We start from the raw sequence: 23,776 nt of genomic DNA on the forward strand, positions 1-23,776 counted from the left end.
ACCCAGGACTGATCTCCTTTAGGATGGACTGGTTGGATCTCCTTGCAGTCCAAGGGACTCTCAAGAGTCTTCTCCAACACCACAGTTCAAAAGCATCAATTCTTCTGTGCTCAGCTTTCTTTACAGTCCAACTCTCACATCCATACATGACACTGGAAAAACCATAGCCTTGACTAGATGGACCTTTGTGGCAATGTAATGTCTCTGCTTTTCAATATGCTGTCTAGATTGTTCATAACTTTCCTTCCAAGGAGTAAGTGTCTTTTAATTTCATGGCTGCAATCACCATCTGCAGTGATTTTGGAGCCCAGAAAAATAAAGTCAGCCATTGTTTCCACTGTTTCCCCATCTATTTGCCATGAAGTGTTGGGACTAGATGCCATGATATTAGTTTTCTGAATGTTGAGCTTTAAGCCAACTTTTTCACTTTCCTCTTTCACTTTCATCAAGAGGCTCTTTAGTTCTTCTTCACTTTCTGCCTTAACAGTGACAGTGTCAGTGAAGTCGCTTAGTCGTGCCCGACTCTTTGCGACCCCATAGACTGTAGCTTACCAGGCTCCTCTGTCCATGGGATTTTCCAGGCAGTAGTACTGGAGTGGGCTGCAATTTTTGTCTCCAGGGGATCTTCCCAAGCCAGGGCTCGAACCCGGGTCTCCTGCATTGTAGACAGACGCTTTACCGTCTGAGCCACTAGGGAAGTCCACAAGCTCCTTAGACATTGCTAAGTCTGGTCTTGGACCATATTTTCTACCACATTCAGCCAAGGTGAATTCATGTGATAAGGTGCACACAGCTCATCAAGAAATGGCTAGAAAAAGGTGAAACTTTTCATGTTCCCATCAGTAAAAAGCTCTGTAACACAACAAGCACTGTACTTAAAAGTTTTGACTCAGTCGAAAACTAATACACAATTTTGATGCTGTAGAAAAATTAACCTGGGATGTAATCATTGATTCAGTTTTCTTTTTATTCTGAAAAAATTAAAAGAAGAAAAAAAAATCACTGCTTTTCCTTAATTAAGCAGATACTTTGCGGATAAGGGTAGTGTCATCTGCATATCTGAGGTTATTGATATTTCTCCCGGCAATCCTGATTCCCACTTGTGCCTCCTCCAGCCCAGTGTTTCTAATGATTTACTCTGCATAGAAGTTAAATAAGCAGGGTGACTAAATACAGCCTTGACGTACTCCTTTTCCTTTTTGGAACCACTGTGCTGTTCCACGTCCAGTTCTAACTGTTGCTTCCTGACCTGCATATAGGTTTCTCAAGAGGCAGGTCAGGTGGTCTAGTATTCCCATCTCTTTCAGAATATTCCACAATTTGTCGTGATCCACACAGTCAAAGGCTTTGGCATAGTCAATAAAGCAGAAATAGATGTTTTTCTGGAACTCTCTTGCTTTTTTGATGATCCAGTGGATGTTGGCAATTTGATCTCTGGTTCCCCTGCCTTTTCTAAAACCAGCTTGAACATCTGGAAGTTCATGGTTCATGTATTGCTGAAGTCTGGCTTGGAGAATTTTAAGCATTACTTTACTAGTGTGTGAGATGAGTGCAATTGTGCAGTAGTTTGAGCATTCTTTGGCATTGCCTTTCTTTGGGATTGGAATGAAAACTGACCTTTTCCAGTCCTGTGGCCACTGCTGAATTTCCATATTTGCTGGCATATTGAGTGCAGCACTTTGACAGCATCATCTTTCAGGATTTGAAACAGCTCAACTGCAATTCCATCACCTCCACTAGCTTTGTTCGTAGTGATGCTTCCTAAGGCCCACTTGACTTCACATTCCAGGATGTCTGGCTCTAGGTGAGTGATCACACCATCATGATTATCTGGGTCATGAAGATCTTTTTTGTACAGTTCTTCTGTGTGTTCTTGCCACCTCTTTGTGATATCTTCTGCTTCTGTTAAGTCCGTATCATTTCTGTCCTTTATTGAGCCCATTTTTGCATAAAATATTCCCTTTGTATCTCTAATTTTCATGAAGAGATCTCTAGGCTTTCCCATTCTATTGTTTTCTTCTATTTGTTTGCACTGATAGCTGAGGAAGGCTTTCTTATCTCTGCTTGCTCTTCTTTCGAACTCTGCATTCAGATGCTTATATCCTTCCTTTCCCGCTTTGCTTTTTGCTTCCCTTCTTTTCACAGCTATTTGTTAGGCCTCCTCAGACAGCCATTTTGCTTTTTTATGTTTCTTATTCTTGGGGATGGTCTTGATTCCTGTCTCCTGTACAATGTCATGAACCTCCATCCATAGATCATCAGGTACTCTGTCTATCAGATCTAGTCCCTTAAATCTATTTCTCACTTCCACTGTGTAATCATAAGGGATTTGATTTAGGTCATACCTGAATGGTCTAGTGGTTTTCTCCACCTTCTTCAATTTAAGTCTGAATTTGACAATAAGGAGTTCATGATCTGAGCCACAGTCAGCTCCTGGTCTTGTTTTTGCTGACTGTATAGAGCTTCTCTATCTTTGGCTGCAAAGAATATAATAAATCTGATTTCAGTGTTGACCATCTGGCGATGTCCATGTGTAGAGTCTTCTCTTGTGTTGTTGGAAGAGGGTGTTTGCTATGACCAGTGCGTTCTCTTGGCAGAGCTCTATAAGCCTTTGCCCTGCTTCATTGTGTACTCCAAGGCCAAATTTGCCTATTACTCCAGGTGTTTCTTGGCTTCCTACTTTTGCATTCTAGTCCACTATAATGAAAAGGACATCTTTTGGGGGTGCTAGTTCTAGAAGGTCTTGTTCAACCTCAGCTTCTTCAGCATTACTGGTGGGGTATAGACTTGGATGACTGTGATATTGAATGGTTTGCCCTGGAAATGAACAGAGATCATTCTGTTGTTTTTAAGATTGCATCCAAGTACTGCATTTCGGACTCTTTTGTTGACCATGATGGCTACTCCATTTCTTCTAAGGGATTCCTGCCCACAATAGTAGATATAATGGTCATCTGAGTTAAATTCACCCATTCCAGGCCATCTTAGTTCGCTGATTCCTAGAATGTCAATGTTCACTCTTGCCATCTCCTGTTTGACCATTTCCAATTTGCCTTGATTCATGGACTTAACATTCCAGGTTTCTATGCAATATTGCTCTTTACGGCATTGAACCTTGCTTCTATCATCAGTCCCATCCACAACTGGGTGTTGTTTTTGCTTTGGTCCATCCTTTCATTCTTTCTGGAGTGATTTCTCCACTGATCTCCAGTAGCATATTGGGTACCTACCACCTGGGGAGTTCATCTTTCAGTGTCCTATCTTTTTGCCTTTTCGTACTGTTCATGGGGTTCTCAAGGCAAGAATACTGAAGTGGTTTGCCATTCCCTTCTCCAGTGGACCACATTCTGTCAGACTTCTCTACCATGACCCATCCATCTTTGGTGGCCCCACATGGCATGGCTTAGTTTCATTGAGTTAGACAAGGCTGTGGTCCATGTGATCAGATTGGCTAGTTATCTGTGATTGTGGTTTCAGTCTGTCTGCCCTCTAATGCTGGAGAAGGAAATGGCAACCCACTCCATTACTCTTGCCTGGAAAATCCCATGGATGGAGGAGCCTGGTGGGTTACAGTCCATGGGGTCACGAAGAGTCAGACATGACTGAGCGACTTCACTTTCTCTTTTCACTTTCATGCATTGGAAAAGGAAATGGCAAGCCACTCCAGTGTTCTTGCCTGGAGAGTCCTGGGGACGGGGAGCCTTGTGGGCTGTCATCTATGGGGTCGCACAGAGTTGGACACAACCGAAGTGACTTAGCAGCAGCAGCACCTCTCTGATGCCCTCTCTCAGTGCCTACTGTCTTACTTGGGTTTCTCTTACCTTGGATGTGGGGTATCTCTTCATGGCTGTTTCAGCAAAGCATAGCCATTGCTCCTTTGGACGTGGGGTAGCTCCTCTCAGCGGTGCTTGTGTGCCGTCTCAGCCGCGCTTGTGCGCCATCGCAGCTGCCTGCACTTGTGTGCTGTCAGGAAGAGACAAAATAGGTATCATCACTACGAGAATAGATAAGAAGTGACAGAAGTAACTGTGCAGAAGAGAGTTGTAAAGAACTAGATGCATCCTGATTTTATGAGTTGATTTTTAAACATCAGTCTTGAATGGAGCAGAGGGAAGAGCGGAACCATCCCTTATATATATATATATAAATGCTTACATGCACCAAATAATATATGTTTTTTAAAAGACAAATACTTCTCAAAATACGCATAATAAATATTAAAGTGACTGCTTATGGTAGATAGTGAGATAAGAAAAAGAACTAGAACTGGAAATTTAAATGGGAAGGACCTTGGGTTGCAAAGAGTCGGACACGACTGAGCAACTTCACTTTTCCCTTACTTTCATACCAACTGATGATTAACATAACATGACACGACATAAAGAGTATGAGTCATTCATTTATATGCTTCTGAAATTCAAAGAAAAGTCACAGCATCTCAGAGGCAATAACATAGGACCCTGGAAGGGGAGAAATTTGAGTGCTAATTATTTAGCCCAAAAGAGCCTCTCACATTCCAATAAATTAGTGACATCAAAGCAATAAAAAGAAATACAAACCTGGATCTATCTTGTCAAGATTGTTTTTAAGTTAAAAGAAAGTGTGGGGGAGATTAATAGTTTTATTGGGTGGGGGGTGGTATTTATGTGTGTATAAAGATGCTTAATATTATGTACAGTGTCAAAAGTGTGTTATAATCTGTTTCTGTTGGAAAAGGGAATGGGAGTTGGAATTGGAGATAAAAACACAAAATCTTTCATTTCAAGTACATTTAAGGAGGTGTACTAAAATGCAGCCAGGCATCATTTCTAAGAGGTTGAAATAGTTCAGTTCAGTCACTCAGCCATGTCCAACTACTTTGCCATCCCATGGACTGCAGCACACCAGCCTTCCCTGTCTATCACCAGTTCCAGGAGATTGCTCAAACTCTTGTCCATCGAGTCGGTGATGTCATTCAACCATCTCATCCTCTGTCATCACCTTCTCCTCCTGCCTTCAGTCTTTCCCAGCATCAGGATCTTTTCCAGTGAGTTCATTCTTCACAGGAGGTGGCCAAAGTACTGGAGTTTCAGCTTCAGCATCAGTCTTTCCAGTGAATATTCAGGACTGATTTCCTTTAGGATGTCCTGGTTGGATCTCCTTGCAGTCCAAGGGACTCTCAACAGTCTTCTCCAACACCACAGTTCAAAAGCGTCAACTCTTTGGTGCTCAGCTTTCTTTGGAGCTCAGCTTTCTTTGGAGAAGGTGATGGCAGCCCACTCCAGTACTCTTGCCTGGCAAATCCCATGGACGGAAGAGCCTGGTAGGCTGCAGTCCATGGGGTTGCGAAGAGTCAGACACAACTGAGTGACTTCCCTTTCACTTTTCACTTTCATGCATTGGAAAAGGAAATGGCAACCCACTCCAGTGTTCTTGCCTGGAGAATCCCAGGGACGGGGGAGCCTGGTGGGCTGCTGTCTGTGGGGTCACACAGAGTCGGACACGACTGAAGTGACTTAGCAGGCAGGCAGGCAGCTTTCTTTACAGTCCAACTCTCACATCCATACATAACTACTGGAAAAACCATAGCTTTGACTAGACGGACCTTTGTTGGCAAAGTAATGTCTCTGCTTTTTAATATGCTATCTAAATTGGCCATAGCTTTTCTTCCAAGGAACAAGAGTCTTTTAATTTCATGGCTGCAGTCACCATCTGCAGTGATTTTAGAGCCCCCCCCCCCCAAAAATAAAGTCTCTCACTGTTTCCCCATCCATTTGCCATGGAGTGATGGGACTAGATGCCTTGATCTTAGTTCTCTGAATGTTGAATTTTAAGCCAACTTTATCACTCTCCTCTTTCACTTTCATCAAGAGGCTCTTTAGTTCTTCTTCACTTTCTGCCATAAGGGTGCTATCATCTGCATATCTGAGGTTATTGATATTTCTCCTAGCAGTTTTGATTCCAGCTAGTCTTCATCCAGCCTGGCATATTACATGATGTACTGTGCGTATAAGGTAAATAAGCAGGTTGGCAATATACAGCCTTGAAGTACTCCTTTCCCAGTTTGGAACCAGTCTCTTGTTCCATATCCAGTTCTAACTGTTGCTTCCTGACCTGCATACAAATTTCTCAGAAGGCAGGTTAGGTGGTCTGGTATTCCCATCTCTTTACGAATTTTCCACAGTTTTTTGTGATCCACACAGTCAAAGGCTTTGGCATAGTCAATAAACCAGAAATACATGTTTTTCTGGAACTCTCTTGCTTTTTCGATGATGCAGTTTGATCTCTGGTTCCTCTGCCTTTTCTAAATCCAGCTTGAACATGTGGAAGTTCATAGTTCATGTACTGTTGAAGCCTGGCTTGGAGAATTTTGAGAATTACTTTGCTAGCAAGGGAGAGTGCAATTGTGCAGTAGTTTGAACATTCTTTGACATTGCCTTTCTTTGGGATTGGAATGAAAACTGACCTTTTCCAGTCCTGTGGCCACTGCTGAGTTTTCAAAATATGCTGGCATATTGAATGCAGCACTTTCACAGCATCATCTTTTAGAATTTGAAATAGCTCTACTGGAATTCCATACCTTTACTAGCTTTGTTCGTAGTGATGCTTTCTAAGGCTTACTTGAGTTTGCATTCCAGGATGTCTGGCTCTAGGTGAGTGACCACACCATCCTGGTTATCTGGATCATGAAGATCTTTTTTGTCTAGTTCTTCTGTGTATTCCTACCAACTCTTCTTAATACCTTCTGCTTCTGTTAGGTCCCTACCATTTTTGTCCTTTATTGCACTCATCTTTGCATGAAAAATTCCCTTAGTATATCTGTTTTTCTTGAAGAGATCTCTAGTCTTCCCCATTCTTTTGTTTTCCTCTATTTCTTTGCATTGATTACTGAGGAAGACTTTCTTGTCTCTGCTTGCTATACTTTGGTACTCTGCATTCAAATGGGTATCTTTCCTTTTCTCCTTTGCTTTTTGCTTCCCTTCTTTTCACAGTGACTTGTAAGGCCTCCTCAGATAACCATTTAGCCTTTTTACATTTCTTTTTCTTGGGGATGGTCTTGATCACTGCCTCCTATACAATGTCATGAACTTCCATCCATATTTCTTCAGGCACTTTGTCTATCATATCTAATCCCTTGAATCTATTTATCACTTCCACTGTATAATCATAAGGGATTTGATTTAGGTTATACCTGAATGGTCTAGTGGATTTCCATACTTTCTTCAGCTTATGCCTGAATTTTGCAGTAAGGAGTTCATGACTGAGCCACAGTCAGGTCCTGATCTTATTTTTGCTGATTGTATAGAGCTTCTCCATCTTTGGCTGCAAGGAATATAATCAGTCTGATTTTGATATTCACCATCTGGTGATGTTCATGTGTAGATTGTTCTCTTGGGTTGTTAGAAGAGAGTGTTTGCTATGATCAGTGCGTTCTCTTGGCAAAATTCTATTAGCCATTGCCCTGCTTATTTCATTTATTTTTATATAGATATTTTCATCTTCCAAATTTCTCACAATGTGTACATACTTCTTTTAAAACTAGAAGAAATACCTAATTTATAATATTAATTTCTTCTTTGTTTAATGACTCAGTCATGTCCAATTCTTGCCACCCCATGGACTGTATACAGCCATGCTTCTCTGTCCATGCAATTTCCCAGGCAAGAATACTGGAGTGGGTTGCCATTTCCTTCTCAATTAAATACTTAGTCATAACCTAAATAACAGTTTGTGAGATTCCTTGCTCAGGTAGGTAAAGCTAGTACAGTTAGAAAAATGACAGAAGAAATATGAAAATTACCCTAAGTATAGAACTGATGCTGCTGCTGCTAAGTCTCTTCAGTTGTGTCCGACTCTGTGTGACCCCATAGACGGCAGCCCACCAGGCTCCCCCATCCCTGGGATTCTCCAGGCAAGAATACTGGAGTGGGTTGCCATTCCCTTCTCCAAAGCATGAAAGTGAAAAGTCAAAGTGAAGTCACTCAATCGTGTCCGACTCTTCGCGACCCCATGCACTGCAGCCCACCAGGCTCCTCCATCCGTGGGATTTTCCAGGCAAGAGTACTGGAGTGGGGTGCCATTGCCTTCTGATATTGAGAGCCAATTCTTGCTAATTATATGGCCCAAGTGTATACAGATATCACCAGACCAAGTGAAAGGAACTTAGGACAGTGGTTTCTCTTGGAGATTTAGATTTATGAAGGGTTATTTTTCCTGTTACGGCACATAGTAGTTCTGACACACAGATTATTTTTAACATACTAAAGCTTGTGTTTCAATACCATGAGTGAACGGAACATCAAATTATACATTCTCGGCACCAGATCTCTTAAGGAATTTTCTTGAGTTCTGCTTTCTAAAACTGCTTTTAGAAGTTTTTATCTTATTAATTGCTCTTTTGAAGAGAGTACAATGCCATATTAATTAATATGAAATTAATCATTTGAGCCTCAACATATACATCACTACTCCTGGGTTTTGTATTCTCTCTCCATTAATATCCACCGTACCTTTTGTGGTTATACTCCAATTCAGTTCAGTTCAGTCACTCAGTTGTGTCCAACTCTTGGTGACTCCATGAACTGCAGCACACCAGGCCTTCCTGTCGATCACCAACTCCCACAGTTTACTCAAACTCATGTCCACTGAGTTGGTGATGCCATCCAACCATCTTATCCTCTTTCGTCCCCCTTCTCCTTCTGCCCTCAATCTTTCCCAGTCAGAGTCTTTTCAAATGAGTCATTTCTTCACATCAGGTGGCCAAAGTATTGGAATTTCAGCTTCAGCATCAGTCTAATTAGATGGGAAAATTCTTTATTTGTGTTACTGTTGTTGCTGGGGCAGCTGACATTACCAGAAACCTCTGAAGCCTAGGATTTTTCTTTCTTTCCTGGAGGTGCCTCAGGTCTGTGATGAACTGAGGTGATTCTGAGGGACTTAATATCAATGAATACATCTATATGGACAAACTATTTAATATCTCTTTTTGGAAACACTTTTTCTCCATTCCAAAGAGTCCTTCCATGTTTGGTTCTACTTCACATTTATAACTTTAAGAGAATCAGAGGTATCAGAAGAAAACTGTGACAGTAATGGTTAAGTATACACATGAATTCTGGTTTCAAAAAACAAGAAGTAAAAAAGGATTGAATTCAGTGTGGTCAAGTGGTCTACTGAATTTTTGAGGATTATCGATTGTTGAAATTGAGGATGTTACTATTAACCACATAGGTATCTAGTATTTCTCAGAATTGAAGCAAACTATAAAAGCAGGGTGATCTCTTAAAATGACCTCTCCTACCCTGGGGCTTGACATTCTTTTAAAAAGCTTAATTGCTAGAGTTTCACAATGACTTTTTCTGTCTCCAGATGTTTCTTTAGAATATTTTCTTCTACATTCTGCATTATTATTCAGCTCCTTTGCTGTTGGCTTTGTCTGCCTTAGCTAACAAATGAACCCAAGAATGAAACTGATACTGTGAGCAAGAGCCTACTAATTAAATGGCCCAAGCATTTGCAGACCAAGAGAGAACTTAGGATAATGGTTTTTCTAAGAGGATTAGATTTACAAAGTGCTGTTTTCTTAGCACATTTGAGAATTAGGGCATTAGTGATTCTAATGCACAAATTATTTTTAAAATACTAGAGTTTGTATTTCAATACCATGAAAAATATCTTGCAAAAGATTTTTGTTGCATAAATGCTGCATACTGGGAAGGGTATACTAAAAAAAATTGTATGGTCCATGGACTCTTACTTGTTAACACTGAAACAGTGTTCTTTGAGTGTGTAAAACTGTTAATTGAGAGTAAATGTTCAGACATTTTCATGGCAATTTGACATTGTCATGATGTCTGATCATGTGGTCAGTGATGGTCATGTTGAACAAGGTATAAACCATTTAGGGCACTGTTGAGCTTGAATGTTTAGTCACAGAGAACAGAAATTATATTCCAGTCACATTAGGGCATGTAATAGTTTAAGATTATTGACAAATACCACCTAGTAAAGTACAAAATTTGGAATCCAGTCACAACTGTTATTTAAAGATGTAAATTTAATTAAAATGCAAGCTAAACTGTTGAAACTGGCTTCTGATGAAATTTTGAAGATTAATTTGGAAAATAAACAGTATTATTTTAGATAGAAGTTAATAACCTAAGCTTGCTGAACTTGCTTTAAATGTTGTTCACTCCTTGCTATCAGCATGCCTGTGTGAGAATGCTTTCAAATGCAAATGATATTTAACACTTAAAAGTATTTTATATATACATTACTGCACACAAATAGCTTTTTGGCAATTCAATGCAGATTAGAAAAATAAGCAAAAAGCAAGGTTGTCACATAAAATATTTAAATATTTTTATATATGCTGTTTATTCAAATTGTGTGTATAGGTATTTAGTATGGGGAATTACTGTTTCCTGTTAACTTCTAAATGCCAAAAAATGTTTTAAGAGTCAGATGATTTTTTACATTAATGACCCATATGTATTAATATGTTTTATTTCTATTTTTTAAAATTGGAGTATAGTTCCTTTACTCCAGTTTATAGCCAAGGCTGTGTATTGTCACCCTGCTTATTTAACTTACATACAGAATATGTCATGAGAAATGCTAGGCTAGATGAAGCACAAGCTGAAATCAAGATTGCTGGGAGAAATATCAATAACCTCAGACACGCAGATGACACCACCCTTATGGCAGAAAGCAAAGAAGAACTAAAGAGCCTCTTGATGAAAGAAGAGAGTGAAAAAGTTGGCTTAAAACTCAACATTCAAAAAACTAAGATCATGGCATCCAGTCCCATCACTTCATGGCAAATAGATGGGGAAACAGTGGAAACAGTGACAGACTTTACTTTGGGGGGCTCCAAAATCACTGCAGATGGTGACTGCAGCCATGATATTAAACGACTCTTCCTCCTTGAAAGAAAAGCTATGATCAACCTAGACAGCATATTGAAAAGCAGAGACATGTTACCTGAGATCTTCTAACCTGGAGTGGACGCCACTGGGACCCTAAGCTGTTTGGAATCTGGGAACCATCTTATCACTACGTCTGGGGAAACTGTCCATGAGCCAGGCAGAAGGGTAGTTGAAGATGTTTAACATCAAATTCAAGGCAACCAAAGCCTAGTTTTACCATCCTACTTCATCTCTCTCCATCATCTCCAGAGGAATGAAGCAATCTGTCAGTTGTAGTCTTTATCATCATATCGACTCTCCTTATCATTGATTCACTTTGTGTTTTTCTTCAGGTCACTGTCCTAGTGAACCTCTCTGGGTATCCCCTCAGTGTAGAGAAACTTTTCACCTTTAACCTAGATGTTTTATCATCGGTGCTGTATAGATGGAGAAGTCTTGAGGCTACTGTAAAAGTAAAACTGAAAACAAGAAGCAGGAGGCTTAGGTCCAAATCCTGAGAACATCAGAGAACTCCTGAATCCAGGGAACATTAATCAATAGGAGCTCATCAAACACCTCCATACCTACACTGAAACCAAGCACCACCCAAAGACCAACAAGTTCCAGAGCAAGACACACCACGCAAATTCTTCAGCAACACAGGAACACACCCCTGAGCTTCAATATACAGGCAGCTCAAAGTTACTCCAAAACCATTGATGTCTCATAACCCAGTACTGGTCACTCCTTTGCACTCCAGAGAGAAGAAATCCAGCTCCACCCACCAGAACTCCAACACAAGCCTCCCTAACCAAGAAACATTGACAAGCCACTGATACAACCCCACCCACAGTGAGGAAGCTCCATAATAAAGAGAACTCCACAAATTCTCAGAATATAGAAAGGCTACCCTAAATGCAGCAATATAACCAAGATGAAGAGACAGAGGAATACCCAGCAGGTAAAGGAACAGGAGAAATGCCCACCAAACCAAACAAAAGAGGAAGAGATAGGGAATCTACCTGAGAAAGAATTCCAAATATTGATAGTGAAAATGATCCAAAATCTTGAAATAAAAATGGAATCGCAGATAAATAGCCTGGAGACAAGGATTGAGAAGATGCGAGAAAGGTTTAACAAGGACCTAGAAGAAATAAAAAAGAGTCAATATATAATGAATAACGCAGTAAATGAGATCAGAAACACTCTGGAGGCAACAAACAGTAGAATAACGGAGGCAGAAGATAGGATTAGTGAAATAGAAGATAGAATGGTAGACATAAATGAATCAGAGAGGAAAAAAAGAAAAACGAATTAAAAGAAATGAGGACAATCTCAGAGACCTCCAGGACAATATGAAATGCTCCAACATTCGAATTATAGGAGTCCCAGAAGAAGAAGACAGAAAGAAAGACCATGAGAAAATCCTTGAGGAGATAATAGTTGAAAACTTCCCTAAAATGGGGAAGGAAATAATCACCCAAGTCCAAGAAACCCAGAGAGTTCCAAATAGGATAAACCCAAGGTGAAACACCCCAAGACACATATTAATCAAATTAACAAAGATCAAACACAAAGAACAAATATTAAAAGCAGCAAGGGAAAAACAACAAATAACACACAAGGGGATTCCCATAAGGATAACCGCTGATCTTTCAATAGAAACTCTTCAGGCCAGGAGGGAATGTCAAGACATACTTAAAGTAATGAAAGAAAATAACCTACAGCCCAGATTATTGTACCCAGCAAGGATCTCATTCAAATACGAAGGAGAAATCAAAAGCTTTACAGACAAGCAAAAGCTGAGAGAATTCAGCACCACCAAACCAGCTCTCCAACAAATGCTAAAGGATATTCTCTAGACAGGAAACACAAAAAGGGTGTATAAACCTGAACCCAAAACAATAAAGTAAATGGCAACGGGATCATACTTATCAATAATTACCTTAAACGTAAGTGGGTTGAATGCCCCAACCAAAAGGCAAAGACTGGCTGAATGGATAAAAAAACAAGACCCCTATATATGCTGCCTACAAGAGACCCACCTCAAAATAAGGGACACATACAGACTGAAAGTGAAGGGCTGGAAAAAGATATATCACACAAATAGAGACCAAAAGAAAGCAGGAGTAGCAATACTCATATCCGATAAAATAGACTTTAAAACAAAGGCTGTGAAAAGACACAAAGAAGGCCACTACATAATGATCAAAGGATCAATCCAAGAAGAAGACATAACAACTATAAATATATATGCACCCAACATAGGAGCACCGCAATAAGTAAGACAAATGCTAACAAGTATGAAAGGGGAAATTAACAATAACACAATAATAGCGGAAGACTTTAATACCCCACTCACACCTATGGACAGATCAACTAAACAGAAAATTAACAAAGAAACGCAAACTTTAAATGATACAATAGACCAGTTAGACCTAATTGATATCTATAAGACATTTCACCCCAAAACAATGAATTTCACCTATTTCTCAAGTGCTCATGGAACCTTCTCTAGGATAGATCACATCCTGGGCCATAAATCTAATCTTGATAAATTTAAAAAAATCAAAATCATTCCAAGCATCTTTTCTGACCATAATGCAGTAAGATTAGATCTCAATTACAGGAGAAAAACTATTAAAAATTCCAAGATATGGAGGCTGAACAACACACTTCTATATAACCAACAAATCACAGAAGAAATCAAAAAAGAAATCAAAATATGCATAGAAACAAATGAAAATGAAAACACAACAACCCAAAACCTGTGGGACACTATAAAAGCAGTGCTAAGAGGAAAGTTCATAGCAATACAGGCATACCTCAAGAAACAAGAAAAAAGTCAAATAAATAACCTAACTCTACACCTAAAGCAACTAGAAAAGGAAGAAATGGAGAACCCCAGAGTTAGTAGAAGGAAAGAAATCTTAAAAATTAGGGTAGAAATAAATATAAAAGAAACAAGAGACCATAGCAAAAATCAACAAAGCCAAAAGCTGGTTCTTTGAAAGGATAAATAAAATTGACAAACCATTAGCCAGACTCATCAAGAAACAAAGAGAGAAAAATCAAATCAATAAAATTAGAAATGAAAATGGAGAGATCACAACAGAAAGCACAGAAATACAAAGGATCATAAGAGACTACTATCAGCAATTATATGCCAATAAAATGGACAACGTGGAAGAAATGGACAAATTCTTAGAAAAGTACAACTTTCCAAAACAGAACCAGGAAGAAATAGAAAATCTCAACAGACCGTCCATCACAAGCACGGAAATTGAAGCTGTAATCAGAAATCTTCCAGCAAACAAAAGCCCAGGTCCAGATGGCTTCACAGCTGAATTCTACCAAAAATTTAGAGAAGAGCTAACACTTATCCTCCTCAAACTCTTCCAGAAAATTGCAGAGAAAGGTAAACTTCCAAACTCATTCTATGAGGCCACCATCACCCTAATACCAAAACCTGACAAAGATGCTGCAAAAAAACAAAACTACAGGCCAATATCATTGACGAACATAGATGCAAAAATCCTCAACAAAATTCTAGCAATCAGAATCCAACAACACATTAAAAAGATCATACACCATGACCAAGTGGGCTTTATCCCAGGGATGTGAGGATTCTTCAATATCTGCAAATCAATCAATGTAATTCACCACATTAACAAAGTGAAAAATAAAAGCCATATGATTATCTCAATAGATGCAGAGAAGGCCTTTGACAAAATTCAACATCCATTCATGATAAAAACTCTCCAGAAAGCAGGAATAGAAGGAACATACCTCAACATAATAAAAGCTATATACGACAAACCCACAGCAAACATTATCCTCAATGGTGAAAAATTGAAAGCATTTCCCCTAAAGTCAGGAACAAGACAAGGGTGCCCACTTTCACCGCTACTATTCAACATAGTTCTAGAAGTTTTGGCCACAGCTATCAGAGCAGAAAAAGAAATAAAAGGAATCCAAACTGGAAAAGAAGAAGTAAAACTCTCACTGTTTGCGGATGACATGATCTTCTACATAGAAAACCCTAAAGACTCCACCAGAAAATTACTAGAGCTAATCAATAAATATAGTAAAGTTGCAGGATATAAAATCAACACACAGAAATCCCTTGCATTCCTATACACTAATAATGAGAAAGTAGAAAAAGAAATTAAGGAAACAATTCCATTCACCATTGCAACGAAAAGAATAAAATACTTAGGAATATATCTACCTAAAGAAACTAAAGACCTATATATAGAAAACTATAAAACACTGATGAAAGAAATCAAAGAGGACACTAATAGATGGAGAAATATACCATGTTCATGGATTGAAAGAATCAATATAGTGAAATGAGTATACTACCCAAAGCAATCTACAGATTCAATGCAATCCCTATCAAGCTACCAGCCACATTTTTTACAGAACTAGAACAAATAATTTCAAGATTTGTATGGAAATACAAAAAACCTCGAATAGCCAAAGCAATCTTGAGAAAGAAGAATGGAACTGGAGGAATCAACTTGCCTGACTTCAGGCTCTACTACAAAGCCACAGTCATCAAGACAGTATGGTACTGGCACAAAGACAGAAATATAGATCAATGGAACAAAATAGAAAGCCCAGAGATAAATCCACACACATATGGACACCTTATCTTTGACAAAGGAGACAAGAATATACAATGGAGTAAAGACAATCTCTTTAACAAGTGGTGCTGGGCAAACTGGTCAACCACTTGTAAAAGAATGAAACTAGATCATTTTCTAACACCACACACAAAAATAAACTCAAAATTGATTAAAGATCTAAACGTAAGACCAGAAACTATAAAACTCCTAGAGGAGTACATAGGCAAAACACTCTCTGACATAAATCACAGCAGGATCCTCTATGATCCACCTCCCAGAATTCTGGAAATAAAAGTAAAAATAAACAAATGGGATCTAATTAAAGTTAAAAGCTTCTGCACAACAAAGGAAACTATAAGCAAGGTGAAAAGACAGCCTTCTGAATGGGAGAAAATAATAGCAAATGAAGCAACTGACAAACAACTAATCTCAAAAATATACAAGCAACTTATGCAACTCAATTCCAGAAAAATAAACAACCCAATCAAAAAACGGGCCAAAGAACTAAATAGACATTTCTCCAAAGAAGACATACTAATGGCTAACAAACACATGAAAAGATGCTCAACATCACTCATTATTAGAGAAATGCAAATCAAGACCACAATGAGGTACCACTTCACACCGGTCAGAATGTCTGCAATCCAAAAATCTGCAAGCAATAAATGCTGGAGAGGGTGTGGAGAAAAGGGAACCCTCTTACACTGTTGGTGGGAATACAAACTAGTACAGCCACTATGGAGAACAGTGTGGAGATTCCTTAAAAAATTGCAAATAGAACTGCCTTATGACCCCCAATCCCACTGCTGGGCATACACACTGAGGAAACCAGAACTGAAAGAGACACGTGTACCCCAATGTTCATCACAGCACTGTTTATAATAGCCAGGACATGGAAGCAACCTAGATGTCCATCATCAGATGAATGGATAAGAAAGCTGTGTTACATACACACAATGGAGTATTACTCAGGCATTGAAAAGAATACATTTGAATCAGTTGTAATAAGATGGATGAAACTGGAGCCGATTATACAGAGTGAAGTAAGTCAGAAAGAAAAACACCAATACAGTATACTAACACATATATATGGAATTTAGAAAGATGGTAATGATAACCCTGTATGCGAGACAGGAAAAGAGACACAGATGTGTAGAGTGGACTTTTGGACTCTGAAGGAGAGGGAGAGGGAGAGGGTGGGATGATTTGGGAGAATGGCATTGAAACATGTATACTATCATGTAAGAAACGAATCACCAGTCTATGTTCAATGCAGGATACAGGATGCTTGGGGCTGGTGCACGGGGATGATCCAGAGAGATGATATGGGGTGGGAGGTGGGAGGGGGGTTCATGTTTGGGAACTCATGTACACCCGTGGTGGATTCATGTCAATGTATGGCAAAACCAATATAGTATTGTAAAGTAAAATAAAGTAAAAATAAAAATTAAAAAAAAAAAGGCAGAGACATTACTTTGCCAACAAAGGTCCATCTAGTCACAGCTATGGTTTTTCTAGTACTCATGTATGGATGTGAGAGTCGGACTGTAAAGTAAGCTGAGCGCTGAAGAATTGATGCTTTTGAACTGTGGAGTTGGAAAAGACTCTTGAGAGTCCCTTGGACAGCAAGGAGGTTCAACCAGAATATCCTAAAAGAAAATCAATCTTGAGTATTCATTGGAAGGACTGATGCTGAAGTTGGAACTCCCATACTTTGGCCACCTGATGTGAACGGACTTATTGGAAAAGACCCTGATGCTGGGGAAGATTGAAGGCGGCGGAGAAGGGGACAACAGAGGATGAGAAGGTTGGATGGCATCACCGACTCAATGGACTTGAGTTTGAGTAAACTCAGGAAGTTGGTGATGGACAGGGAACCCTGGGGTGCTGCAGTCCATAGGGTCACAAAGACTGATGACTGAACTGAATTAAACTGAGTATTACAAAAATGATCAGTTTCTAAAATTTCCCAGAAAACTAGTTTTCATTTGCTGCTTGTGTTCTTTTTGAAAGTGTAAATTTTAGGATTAAATTTTAAGTTTGGCTAAGGTAAAATGAAACTTTAAGTCACCTTGTGATTTTTCTTTTAAAAGAGTTCAGTGAGTAAACTTTATTTTAGCCCCAGACTGGTTATTTTAATTGTAACAGAAATGACTGTGATGCTGTAAAGGATTTGGCTTTTTAAATAAAGATGACAACAATCAACAAATGGCATCTTGAATGCTCTTCTGGGCTGAGTGTGCTGAATTTCAATGATGTAAAGTAAAGGCATAACTCCACTCCCAGATTAGTGGGATTTCAGCCTTAGATGAAGCACAGAGAGAACTGTGGATAAAATGTCATGGTCAGAGGATAATTAGGGAAATCTGGGATGGAAATACCCAAGGTGAAGTGGAAAAGCACAGTTGTGCTAAGAATCCAGTGTTGAAGGCAGGAAAGGTATAACTTGCATAGATATAATGGGTAAGTCAAGAACAGGAATGGTTCAAAAGGAAATAACATAGCACTGTAAATTTGAAATATGATGTAAGCCTCAAGTGTGAGCTACACACATACTTTTATTTTTATTTTTTTTTTTTCTCAGTATTTTTTTTTATAGTTTTTTATTTTTTAAATTTTAAAATCTTTAATTCTTACATGCGTTCCCAAACATGAACCCCCCTCCCACCTCCCTCCCCATAACATCTCCCTGGGTCATCCCCATGCACCAGCCCTAAGTATGCTGTATCCTGCGTCAAACATAGACTGGTGATTCAATTCTTACATGATAGTATACATGTTAGAATGCCATTCTCCCAAATCATCCCACCCTCTCCCTCTCCCTCTGAGTCCAAAAGTCCGTTATACACATCTGTGTCTTTTTTCCTGTCTTGCATACAGGGTCGTCATTGCCATCTTCCTAAATTCCATATATATGTGTTAGTATACTGTATTGGTGTTTTTCTTTCTGGCTTACTTCACTCTGTATAATCGGCTCCAGTTTCGTCCATCTCATCAGAACTGATTCAAATGAATTCTTTTTAACGGCTGAGTAATACTCCATTGTGTATATGTACCACAGCTTTCTTATCCATTCATCTGCTGATGGACATCTAGGTTGTTTTCATGTCCTGGCTATTATAAACAGTGCTGCGATGAACATTGGGGTACATGTGTCTCTTTCAATTCTGGTTTCCTTGGTGTGTATGCCCAGCAGTGGGATTGCTGGGTCATAAGGTAGTTCTATTTGCAATTTTTTAAGGAATCTCCACACTGTTCTCCATAGTGGCTGTACTAGTTTGCATTCCCACCAAGAGTGTAGGAGGGTTCCCTTTAAATTTTCTAGTATCTATTTTAAAGAGTAAAAAAAGGTGAAATTCATTAAACATTTTTACCAATATATCCCGAATGTTATTATTTTGTAATTATACAAAAATTACAAGTGAGATACTTTATATTTTTCACCAGTCTAAGTCTTCAAAATTTGGTGTGTATTTTTTTAATCAGTGTGTATTTTTGACTTTGTATCTCATTTCATAGTAGCTGCATTTCATGTGTCTACTGACCATTGTATTAGGTTGTTTCTTTGGAAGTGAACAATGAAATTATTTAACTTGTAATTTTAACAAACTAGAAATTTTGAAGTAGAATGATTTTGGTGTATCAAATATGCCACATCACAAAATTTAAATTTTGCCTATATTGACCTGTTAGGGTAAAGATGGGAATTTCTAGCGCTCATTAAATTCTGAGTAGTCCGTGTTTATAGGTGTGTTTATGTTTGTCTGTATAAATAATGGTGTAGAATGATATATGAAAACCAATTTCCTCAATGAAGTAAGGTTTTTAGTGTGACAGGGAATAGAAGCTATTTTTCTTCATACATTTTTGGATTATTTAATTTGTTATAATTATTGTGTTTTGAGTGCTTACAAGGATTGGTCACATAAGCTAAATTCTTTACTAGTTTTCATTAGTTTCGATCTGAAAACAAGACAGGAATTTAAATACAAAAATTAGGGACTTCACAAAAGTCGCACAATACTTGGCTGACTGGGCTTTAAAATAGCTTGTTTTGTTTGATCTTTATTCCAGTCATTTAAAAAAGGATTGAATGAACAATATTATTGTAATAGAATCAACTTGCTTAATTTAGTCACTGTAACTCATTATATATTTTTGCAATGGGTTTCAATTCCGTTGTAGAATGAAGTGAATTTTGTTCCTAGCTCACATTAAATGCCAGTGAGAATAAAACCAACCAAAAATTTCCGTGAAACTCTTCTTTGAACAATAGGTAAAGAACCAAGGGAAATCAGTGCATTGGTTTTTTGGGACTTGAGAATACCTTTCAGTGTATTCTCTCATTTGATAAATAGTTAATGTGACTTTTTACCTACTGCGTGGGACTGACAGACACTAAGGAGTTATAAACCCCACCCTACTCCTACGTTTTTTCCTGAAACATCCTTTATGGTCCTTGAATAAAAGATAATCTGCAAAATGCTGAAAGCTTTTGTTTACGAATTGACTATACTCTGGAGATAAATGTCTATAGTAAGTTCTACCATCTGGTACACCTGTTTAAAACAAGAAAGCGTCTTATATACAATGGTTTGGACAGACACTCATTTTTTAATGGGCAAGTCAGGTTATCCTCAAAGGTACTGAATAGGGAAAGCAGTCATGTATTCAAGGACTTGAATTTTCCTTCTTTTAATTTCCCATTTCTCCATAACTGCTTACAATTAGCATTCATCTCTTTCCTAATGCTTTGGAAATTAGACTGTTCGTTATACTCTACAGTTATTAGATTGCCTAAGACAGAGTGAATTTTAACTTTAAATAATTTCAATAAAATTATCACTAAAATGCTAGCATTTATAGTTCTTTGTGCATTTTTACTTGGTAGAATCTATATTCCTTGAAGGAGATTCTGATATACTTAGAATATAATGGAAACTCTTGTCTCAACTTAGCTCTTAATTATATTAATTTTTATGATTTTTTAATGTATGCTCTACTCTAGACCTTTTGGAAATAGTGTACATTGTAGATTAAAAATTGATTATGGAAATTTTCTACAGTAAGGACAGTAAAGAAACACATATTTAAGAAAAATTAGGAGACAGGAAGATCTGAGTTTCAATTTGTATTAATCCCACAAAGTAATACTGAGCTTGTGAAATTTTATTACCATCATGTGATAAATATGCAGAAGGTATAAAATAACTTGATTGAAACTTTCTTTTTACATATTTGCCACAGGGCTCAGGTTGGTATTTAAAAACATTAAAATCTCTGTGTGACCATTTCAGGCATGTTCACAAGTATTCTTCTGAAAATAAACCTCACTTCTGGACAAAAGAGAAAAACTGAAAGGTATCATAGAATATTATTACCTGAATTGATTGATTTTCAAATCATGTATTAAAATATTAATGGCTCTATTGACCTAACAAATTTACACTTACAGATTCAGATGACTTTAAAAATAGAGTTTTAAAGGTAGATTCTCTCATTTTTGCTTTATTTTACTCAACCACAATATCATATTTTTGCCATATAAATCTTTGAATACATTAAAGAAAGAATTTTGTCTTAACACAGATTTTTAAAAAATACTTGAAATATTTCATCATTTTAACTAAATAGAATAAAATTCTGAAACACTTTAAGTGAATTGAAAGTTGCTCAGTCGTGTCCAACTCGTTGTTACCCCACGGACTATAGCCTGCCAGCTCCTCTGTCCATGGAATTCTCCAGGTCAGAATACTGGAGTGGGTTGCCATTCCCTTCTCCAGGAGATCTTCCCAACCCAGGAATCAAACCCAGGTCTCCCACATTACAGATTCTTTTACCATCTGAGTCACCAGGGAAGCCCCACAATGCATTAAAATATATTCTAAGTTAATAATTTTATGTAACTTTTTATTAATAAATAATTTGATCTCTAGAACAATGCTCTGAACTAAGGAAAATAAGTGCATGGTTATTTTCATTTTGTAAATGAAGAAATTTAGGCCCAGGCAGATTAAGTGAATTTTTTAAGGTCTGAATGGGTCCTCAACTGTTCTGAATATTATATATTATAAAACATTGGTCAAAAATAAATATAAAATTATAGAATGAATAATCCTATACTTAAAGCATGCGATTAGAGTTTTATATGTGTAGGCATTTTTTCCTAGCAGTGTAAGATTTTTTAGACTGCACACAATGAAAGAGATATATGATACCAGGAAGATATACATTTGAACAAATGTAACAAAGTTTCATAAGTTAAAATGGTAATAAAAAGCCTTCTAAAATAAAAGCAAAATAATTATGTTCTAACTAATACATAGCATAAAATTGCATGTAGATGATTGACTGGTTTAATCATTCTTTCATGGCAAAGATATTTATTGAGTGCCTACTGTACATTAAAGACCTGTAGTAAAAGCTTGGAACACTAGAGTGAATGTCTTCTAGAAAGTCTTAGAAAGTTGTCTTGTATAGTTATATACAAGTTGTATAGTCAACTTGTATAGTCTCATAGATCCTGTCAATATATAATGAGGATACGTACTGACCATTTAAGGGCTTCTCTGGTGGCTCAGACAGAAATGAATCTGCCTGCAATGCAGCTGAGACCCAGGTTTGATCATAGGGTGGGGAAGAATCCCTGGAGAAGAGAATGGAAACCTACTCCTGTATTCTTACCTGGAGAATACCATAGACAGAGGAGCCTGGTGGGCTACAGTCCATGGTGTTGCAAAGAGTCAGCCACGACTGAGTGACCAACACACACCCACCATTTAAATGCTATGTAGTTCCTTCATAATAAAATTTTTTCAACATAATATAAATGTGAATTATGAACAGGGGCATAGTAATGATTACAACTGCTATAGTTTAATGTAAAACAAATTGAGTATGTTTGGTGACATGAAAGAAAAAACCCTGCCACAACATCAACAAAATATAAACTGGCAAATAATCTACAGAATGATGAGAAAGAGAAGTTGGAATGAAGATACTTTGTCAGTTCTAATTATCCTAATTTGAAGAACCAAATAGGCTCACCAGATGTTACTACATGAGTTAATTCTGTCTTCAACATTAAAAGTAATTAACTTACATGCTTACACTTGTGCAATTTCTTAGACTGGAATTAAATTCACATGTTATGACTTTGTATAATGCTGTCTTAAAACAAAGCTCTTATTAGAATAATGTAAATTCCTTGTAAATGAGAAAATTCTGGTTATCTGCTCATAGGCTGCCCTCTGAGGAGACGGTCCAGGGCAGAGTTCACCTCTCCCAACGTTTGTAGCAGAGGGTGGGGCTTAAACCTTGCCATCCTGCTTCTGTTTGTGGCAAAGTGGCTGCTGCTCATTGGTTCCCTTTGACATGCTTTCTTTGTCTTATCAATGCCTCCAGAACCTCATAAAGAGAAAGCACCATAAACTGAGGTGGTGATGTTGTAGCTGTATCTTCTACCCGCTGGTCATCTTATTGACTGTAATAATAGCAGCTAACCCTTATTGAAAGTCAGGAAATTGCCTTAGTGCTACACATGTTTACCCAGCTTTTTAATCCTTACTTCAAGACTTTTTGTGAAGTTTATTCAAGACCTGTATTTTACAGATAAGCATCCTGAGGCCCAGGGTGGTCAATGGGCCAGTAAACACCCAGTGATCTGAGATTTGCACCCAGGCTATCCAGATCAGAAGCTATGCTTATAACAAGTCATGACTGTGGGGCAAAAATATTTTATGATATCAGGTTTCCTATACTCATGTTCATGTTTTTGACCTAATCTTCCTTAACCCGGACTTTTTAATTCATAAAATATGAAAATGAGTCTGTGTCCTGCTTCTGTTAGGTAGTTAGAGTAGGAAAAAGGAGTCCAAAGTAAATAGAACTGAGCTGTAACTGAGCTGTAACACTGGTCCACCATTTCAAATTTTTGCTGTGGTAAGACAGAACTGAGGAAATCACACACTCCCCCGACATATCTGGTGCCGTTTCTCAGATTTAACCTGGCTGAAACAACCTTGTCTTGGCTCCTGTGAGGCAGAGGCCAGGCACAGCAGAAGCCCAAATCGGCGAAAGCCCCTGTGGTGGAAGCTGAATGAGAATGAGAAGAAAACCCAGCACAGTGGAAGTGACAAGAAGCCCAGAGTGCCGGAAACCCGGGCAGCAAAAACAAACTTGGCAGAAAGCTCATGCGGCTCTGTCTCAGATTCCAGGAGACCTCCGGGTAAGGTAGGAGGTCCTCACTCCTATGGCTGG

At 38.2% G+C, this 23,776-nt stretch overlaps 1 non-coding gene across 1 annotated transcript; it reads right to left on the reverse strand.

The window, feature by feature from the left end:
- TRNAC-ACA lies at positions 626-697 on the reverse strand. Its single transcript has one exon. It is a non-coding gene; the product is annotated as a tRNA-Cys (tRNA).

Source organism: Capra hircus, chromosome 4 (assembly GCF_001704415.2).
Source record: "Capra hircus breed San Clemente chromosome 4, ASM170441v1, whole genome shotgun sequence".
Classification (NCBI taxonomy): Eukaryota; Metazoa; Chordata; class Mammalia; order Artiodactyla; family Bovidae; genus Capra; species Capra hircus.